Source organism: Lampetra planeri, chromosome 10, assembly GCF_965212315.1.
Source record: "Lampetra planeri chromosome 10, kcLamPlan1.2.h2, whole genome shotgun sequence".
Taxonomy (NCBI): Eukaryota; Metazoa; Chordata; class Hyperoartia; order Petromyzontiformes; family Petromyzontidae; genus Lampetra; species Lampetra planeri.
Window position 1 is genome coordinate 3348447 of NC_136116.1, and position 7786 is coordinate 3356232.

The following is a 7786-nucleotide window of genomic DNA, read 5'->3' on the forward strand; positions in this document are numbered from 1 at the left end:
CTTGCCTACATTTATTACATTACTTGGGGGTCACAATCGGAGGATTTTGCTTTCGGGGTAAAAGTGGTGAAAAGGCGCCACCCTGCAACTTCGTGCCCATGCCGCGGCTGCTGGAAGGGCCTCGGATGAGATCTGAGAGCCTCACTGTTCGGGTTTTTGGCCTACGCCTCCACACCGGCTAGAGACGCCACCACGCGTGACCTGACCACAGGGCTTGTCGCGCCTTCGGGGAACCCAATACGTTATTCGCGCGATTTGCGCTGTGAAATTCGCTCTGTGTGCAATAATGGAAGTGCGTAGCTGACCTTTGTGGGACCATTCCGACTCATCGCCGGCTCATTTTGAACAACGCACTTTGTAATTCGCGTTGCTAAATCGCGTACGAACGAGTCACGCGTGTCGATATAATTATTCGTCAAAGACTGCACGTACACTTAAAGGGAAGCAAACACGCAAAGAAAAATAATCGTAAACGTAATTGTTTCCCACTAAATATATAAATAAGCTCGGCCGAAACATATTGTGCAGCGCTATTCCATTGTCCCAAACTTTTTTTTTCATGGACGAGCTTGTGAAACGCCGGCTCACGCCGTCAGCTTAAGGTCTCTGGAGATGAGACGCTGGCTGTATTAGCGGTTTGGTCAGCCCCCATTGTTCGGCTGCCAAGCAATACACCCGCAGAGCGAGGAGTTTTCTAAAAATCGGCAAAACCAGGTGCGCGCCCGACAATCAATGTCACGGCCACCCCAGCTCTGAACCCAGCAAGGTCTCCTGGCTGATAGAATGCGCGCGGATGAAAAAAAATACACGGTCGCTATAAAGTCTAGAAACTATAAAACTAGAAACTATTTTTTTTACCAGGTAAGGCACCACTGAGCTTATATAACTTTTTTTCAGACGCCACCTGGCCATCACAAATGATAACTCGACGAAGTGGCGCAGCTGTGCACGGCACCAGCGCCACGCATCGAGCGCTGGCAGATATTTCTGCGCGTCCGTTTGCGAGATCATTGTGGAGAAATGAAAGAGGACACGGCGGTCGTGCCTTTGGTGGTTTGAGTCGGTAAGCAACAGAGTGTGCAGACGTATAGCCCAGAGAGAGGTAAGAGGAGGGGGGGGTGCAGTAAATGACAGACGCGTCGAACCGGACGGACGAGATGTCTGTGCTGTTGTATCTGCTAAATCTTGCAGGGCTCCCATTGGTTTCGGCAGCAGCAGCGGAGCTCAGCGCTGCAATGGAGCCATGGTCACAATGGTCCGCATGGCGCCCCCGTCACCTCCACGGCTGCAACTCAATGGAGCACGTGGTCAGAGCACTCGGCTTCACTGATGATCCCCCCACCACACCACCAAACCTGTGGCGAAAATTCCACGTTCCTGTGACGCGGATCAGAGACTCCATACAGCAACCCCGGTTGAGTAAAGCTGTGAGAATAATTGGCAAATAATTTGAGTTGAATGTGACTTTGGAAACGACACCTGGTGGATGTACAATGAGGGAACCATTGCTTTTGATCATGTGTTTCTACCCCCACCGTCAGGGTTTTTACCTGTGATGATATGTTTTACGAAATGCAGCATCTCTTGTGTGTGCACTATACTCTGATGTTAATGTATTGCTTTAACACATTTATAATCCTTTAGAAAGCCCCTGCGCAGTGGGGTCACACAAACTCTAAACAATACGTCACCATTTGGCGATGCCTATCCAGATTGCAAGCCGTCCCAGGAGAATCGTTGCATGTGCATTTATTATTAATATCATTGTTGTTATTGTTGTTATTGTTGTGCTTGCTTAATTTGGAGCTTTCGTGACTGCAGGAATTACTCTTTGGTTCTTTCGGTAAAGTCACGTAGTATTTAATTCATTATTTTCTCTTTATACGTGACGTTACCGAAAAAACCAAAGAGTAATTGTTGTGCTTGTTTAACCAGGAAAACCTCACTGAGTCCGAAGATTATATTTCAGGGGGGTCTTGTCAGATTTTTGCAATCCGGGTGATGTAAGCTATGGGCAATCCCAAATTGAGTAATTGGCATTATCAGTTAGTTGCATTATAGGGTTTGTTTTAGCTTTGGGAGGAAACTGGATGCAGTAGGGGGTGAGAGAACATACAAACTCCACGTATCGAACCCAGGCCGCGAGTAGCACCACTGCGCTACCCTGCCGCGCAACTTTTACCAATGTTTGATGCGTCACTAACGCAGGTCTGGAATCTTCCAGCGTGGTGGCCGGGGACGATGTTATTCGTACACAGTTTCATGGGCCCTATCTGATTTCCCACGCGTGCTTTGTTCGTCTTCTTGCCGCGAACTGTATGAGAACAGCGCCAGTGGCGTTAACATCTTAAATATTGTGCCGCCCCTTCAGATGTCAACGCGAATGCTGGTACAATAAACCCAGTGCCATCCGTCCGTCAGCTGCAGAAACATTCGTGTAGGGGCAGGACCCCACGTGTTTTGCTCACTGGGCTTAGATAAGCAATCTGGCAGAGGTGTGTCTGAGAGCGAGCGAGAGAGTGTGGCCCAGCATTCTCTGGGTGGCTTATCCAGTTGTTTTCCACTTCAGGTGCCTTCACTGCAGGCTTAAAACGCACGCCCGCTGCAATACGCTGCCGGGATAACATCGCGGATTTGCTATTGGTGGGTTTACATATTGACAAAATAACTATTTAAGCGATGGTACATCCCCGGCATTCCCTCCGCACACACACACACACACTCGTTCTTCTCTCTCGTACCATAGCCGCTGCTTATCAGTGAGGGCATCAGTATTTCTATAGGGTGGGTCGTCTGGGACATTGTTAAGTGGTGACCGGTGACCCCCCTGAACTATAAGGAATGCTGCTAATGTCTCTGTAGTAAACGCCATGCCTTGTCAGCGCTCTTTACTGCGCAGCAGACAATTAGGGCTTTGCATCTTGGCTCGCCTTTGTGTGAGCTTTAACATTCGTGTTTGTTTTGATGAAATCTACAAAACATGGTGTTTGTATATACTATATATAGGTTGCATTTACTATATATATACACACACATCTCGCCGCCGCGGTGGCGACTTGTTAACTACCTCGGCTGGCTTACAGGAGGTCGTGCCTTCAATCCCGACCCTGACGTCTGTTGTATGTTCTGTCCATACAGCAGCCCCGGTCGCGTGGATTTTATAAACATGCGTTTAAAGTATTTGGCTGCAAGCCCTTTCCACGTGATAAGCCACTTTGTTGAGCCATCATTTGAGGCCAAGTCACTTCTGAAAAAGAAGCTGAGTGGGCCTTACCTGGTAATGTAAACATAGTCGTAGCAGGACTGCGAAACACAATTTCGATTCGAAAATAAAATGTACAAAATACACGTGTTGATCCTTCTGGGAAAACATTACACATTTTACGAATGCTAAATGACTGTTATTACATTTTGGGCCATAGCTTTTCTGAGCAGGTGATGTCATGGGAAGGCAAGGGAGTGCCTCGTCTGTAGAAGGGGATTAGACTCTATTCAAAAGTTCAGCGCAGTAATTGAAATGCCATCGCTCAAAATATATAATGTGGCGGTTCGGTGAATGGCAGCTACGCATTGCGTTACAAGAGCACCAGCACACTTACACTGCACACACACACACCACGTGGTGCCGCACATTAGAGCTCTGCTGGATGACTGCCACCCTGTGCCACGTTGCGTATGAAGTTGTTTGACCCATACTTCACCACGCAAGTCAATACGAGTTGGTCAAGGGGTGGGGCGGGTGTGGAACCAGGAACTGTTGAGATGTCACTCACCACTGATGTTAGCAGCTGGCCGGGAATCGAACTCTGGTGGGCCAGGTTCGAAGTGCAGCGTGCTAACCACTGCGCCACTCAGCTCCACACTACACACATCCTCCAGCATCTTCAATATGACAAAATCGTGCATCATCACAATCCACGGGCAGATAGCTTGTAGGTGTCCACTGGAGATCTCGTCATTTGTTTACACTTTCCTCTGCCTTCTGCCAGTGTTGCTCAAGTAGCGCCACAACATTCTGCCACCAATCTCTGTTTGTCATCAAGCCATTCGATGTGCGAGATCTTCATCTCTTTCTGGTTCCTTCTATTTTTCCCGAACAACACACTTTTAATTGTCCTGTTGTTGTCCGTCCTCCATATGCGTCCAAATAGTGGCAGTATAAAACATAGCACTGCGTTACTCACAGTCATATACCCTGGAGCAATGGCATCGTCGTTACTGCACTGTGCTATGAACCCATAAACCTGGGTAAGATTTCTGGCAACGACTAACTTCAGTCATGAATGACACGTGCTACTGGTCCTGGGGCCTCCTCCTACCCCATGGTCCACTGACCGGTGTGGTGAAGTATGTTCAAAGAAACCCAATGACCGATACAGCGTGGGGAGGGCTCCATACAATGGGCTGAATATTCTTATTATATAAACGCATATACCCTTCAGCTAATATTAGATGAGCAATTAATCATGGTATGACAAAATAATATAATACTATATCTCACGCATGAGGCCAGAAATACATCAAACACACTACTTATAGAGGATTAAATTATCTCACCGTCATATATATATAATGCCTCTATGAAAACCAAAGTTGGGCAGCTCCAGTTTGTAATCTAAACATGCGCGTTGCTCATAAGCTGCTCAACGAAGGTGCATCCGGAATGAATGGTGCAATATATTTTAAACATGCGCATGTGCGGTGGGAGAATCGTTTTCATTAATTTGCATTGCACTGCAGCCTGGATTCTATTGTGTCCTTGTTGTCTTGTTAGGCTGGCGATGATGTATTGCGTGTCGTATGTCCGTGAACGATGTCTGTGCCCGTGTGTGCGTGCGTGAGCGGTAGTGTAGCGGCTAGCGCGCTGCGCGATGAACCTGGCGACCCGGGTTCGATTCCCGCTCATGGCCAACACCAGCGACGATGATCTGAACCGGTCCTGGGCCTCCGCTCGGTCGACTCAGCCTCAACTGAGTACCTGGTGCGGTGTGTGGGAGACGAAAGCGGTCGGGCGTGGTGCTGGCCACCTCCTCGTGTACCGTTCCGGCCTTCATAGGTACTCGCTAACAGCACTTGCCCCGACGGTCTGTTAAGGCTATACGTGGGATCTTTATCTTTGTGAGAGCTAAACGCGACCGTGTCTACCCATGCCCACGACGCCTTTTGTCGAACAACTCAATAATCGTTCGTATTTGTCGCTGGTGGCGCCGTGGTTAGCGCACCGCGCAATCACCGCGGCGCTCCCGAGTTCCATTTTTTTTCTCTTTCCGCCGCACGTTATCTCCAGTGACGAGTAATGTTTCACCACAGCCCTTTGGACGGGCGAACCCCCCCCTTGCTCCCCTTGTCTACTCTGCAGCCGAGCCTTGCTCCCTGTCGCGGGGGGTCGCAGCGAGCGAGCGGAGATCGTGGACGCGCGACCCAACACGGCGGCGCGTCAGATCGCGGGCGCCCTGAAATCACCGCAAACATCTCCGCGGCTCCCACCGCGCTGTCGAGCATCGCCCCCCCCCCCCCCACGTTTGCCGAACAGCGGCATCACCATCGGGGATCTGACGGGGCCTCGTCAAACGCTGAACTGACGATTCACCACGAACTCGGTCCCCCCCCCCCCCCGCGTCACCCTTTCTGGTCAGTGATTCAAAACTCCGGCCACAGCGTTGCGCCTTGTGGAGAGATGGCGAACGGAACGGAGGGAAGCACGAGTAACCGACAAAGACCGCATCTGTGACCCAACAGACACCCCCCCCCCTTCCCTGGTGTCTCCTTCTCTTGGCTCCCCCCTATTAAACTCTGGACCACGGTAAAATCTGCGACTGCGCAGGCGGAACGAACGGTGGAGCATGCGGTCACTCGGGGCCGTGGCACCAAAAACCAGCGGCACTGAACGGCCAAAGATCCCAGACATCGAATTATAGAATGTGTTTGCTGTTCCATAAATCAGTTGCTTATCACCGCAACACGCCACACGAAGGAAGACGGTGACATCTGGACTGGTGCCGTGTGATCGCTCGACCTCTTCACCAATGCGCACTGATCAGCACGGTGAAGTATGGTCAAGTCGGGCCCATCACCAACACCACGTGGGGAGAACTTCATCCAGCAGTCGATTAACAAAGGACTGTTAATAACAATTAAATATTTTCTTTAAAAACATAGCAATTAAAAGACTCCAATGTCTTATTACCAACATCCTGCCAATAATCTACAACTGTTTGTAGAGGAGCATAAAAGAATAAAATCTCTACAAAGCCCAAGCAAACATGTTTGCAGTCCTTATAAAAGGTTTCAGAATATATGGAGGGGCACATTCTTGAGAAGTCAGCAAGCGGCAGTAAAAGGAGCAACAGGCGCCCCTGCACTTTGGAATCTTTCTATCGCACTGAACTATGTTGTAGTTGCCTTCCTTATCGCTGCAGACAACATTGAGAATTCACCGACCTTCTCGTGCACGATAAAAGACGCAGTTTTTTTTTATCTCAAACCGTCTTCTCGCAGTAATGTAGATATGGATGTTCTACAAAGTAATATTTGTGATGTGGTAGTTTAGTTTTTTTAAACGTACTAACTCACTCGACGGGACAGTGAGAGGAGACACTGCAAAGTCTTAAAAAATGGGGAACACAGAAGCTCTGGTTGTCTTGAGCCTGCCATGGAAACTACATCACCTGATGTAGTTGCCATGGAAACTACATCACCTGATGTAGTTGCCATGGTAAGGCCCACTGAACTATATATAAATAGCTTTTTTTCAGAAGGGACATGGCCACAAATGATAGCGTAACAAAGTGGGGTTATCGTTTGAAAATTTGTAGCAGCCAAATACTTTTAAGGAAGGCAAAGGGGACGCCAGCTCAGTCATGCGTCCTTCCCTGGTTGTGGCCGAATAACCTACGCATGGGAAGAGCTTGAGCCATGGACCTTCCCTTGGGCAGATAACTTTTTAGACAGGAAGCCACAGTGACACACTTCCTGACTTGTGCAAATAGGGGCGCCACGGTGGCGAGATATCAACTACCTCGCCTGGTATGCAGGAGGTCGTGGGTTTTATCCCGACTGACGCCTGCTGTGTATTTGGAGTTTGCATGTTCTCTTTCTCCCTGTGGTTGCGTGGATTTTTCTTCACGTCCTCCAATGTGTTTCCCTCCCCATTTAGAATCAACGTGCGTTTACATGATTTGGCTGCTATACATTTCCAAATGATGATAAGCCACTACGTTGAGCCGTACCTGGTAAAATTAAAAATATGTATTTTTAAAATCAAGTTTTGTTGTGGTGGCACATCTGTGTTTTACGGCCTTCGCCAACCTGCACTGGTCGTCATGGCGATGGGACATGAGGTGGGACAATCCCCACGGGCCACCCGACGTGGGGGGAGGCCCTCTCATGCACAACACTGGTCAACACACCTTTTCTGGCATAAGGTATTCCAACGGTTTTAAGGTAATTTTGGGGTGCTGATTCCAAATCTGGCATCAGTTTTTGTCTATCACATCAGGAGGTTTCTGAGATATCAAATATTGCATTTTCAATCAAAACTGCAGAAGAAAAATATTAAATAAATGTGGATATCTACATAAAATGATATTATAAACACACTATCCTAAAAATACAGCACCATATTTTAACACTAAAGCAGTCACTGACTCGCAACAACTTGCAATCATAAGTGACAGAGTTAATTTCGGGTAAAATCAATGAAAATGGGGTATGCCGATCGCATAAAAATGAGATGTGATAGAGCAAACCTGAGATCAGATTTGGAATCGGCACCCTGAAATTAGTC

General features: G+C 48.4%; 1 long non-coding RNA gene across 1 annotated transcript; it reads left to right on the top strand.

The window, feature by feature from the left end:
* Positions 1-1129: 1129 nt before the first annotated feature.
* Positions 1130-7262, top strand: LOC144720854 (uncharacterized). Its single transcript, XR_013585812.1, has 2 exons — positions 1130-5056; positions 5360-7262. It is a non-coding gene; the product is annotated as an uncharacterized LOC144720854 (long non-coding RNA).
* Positions 7263-7786: the final 524 nt, after the last annotated feature.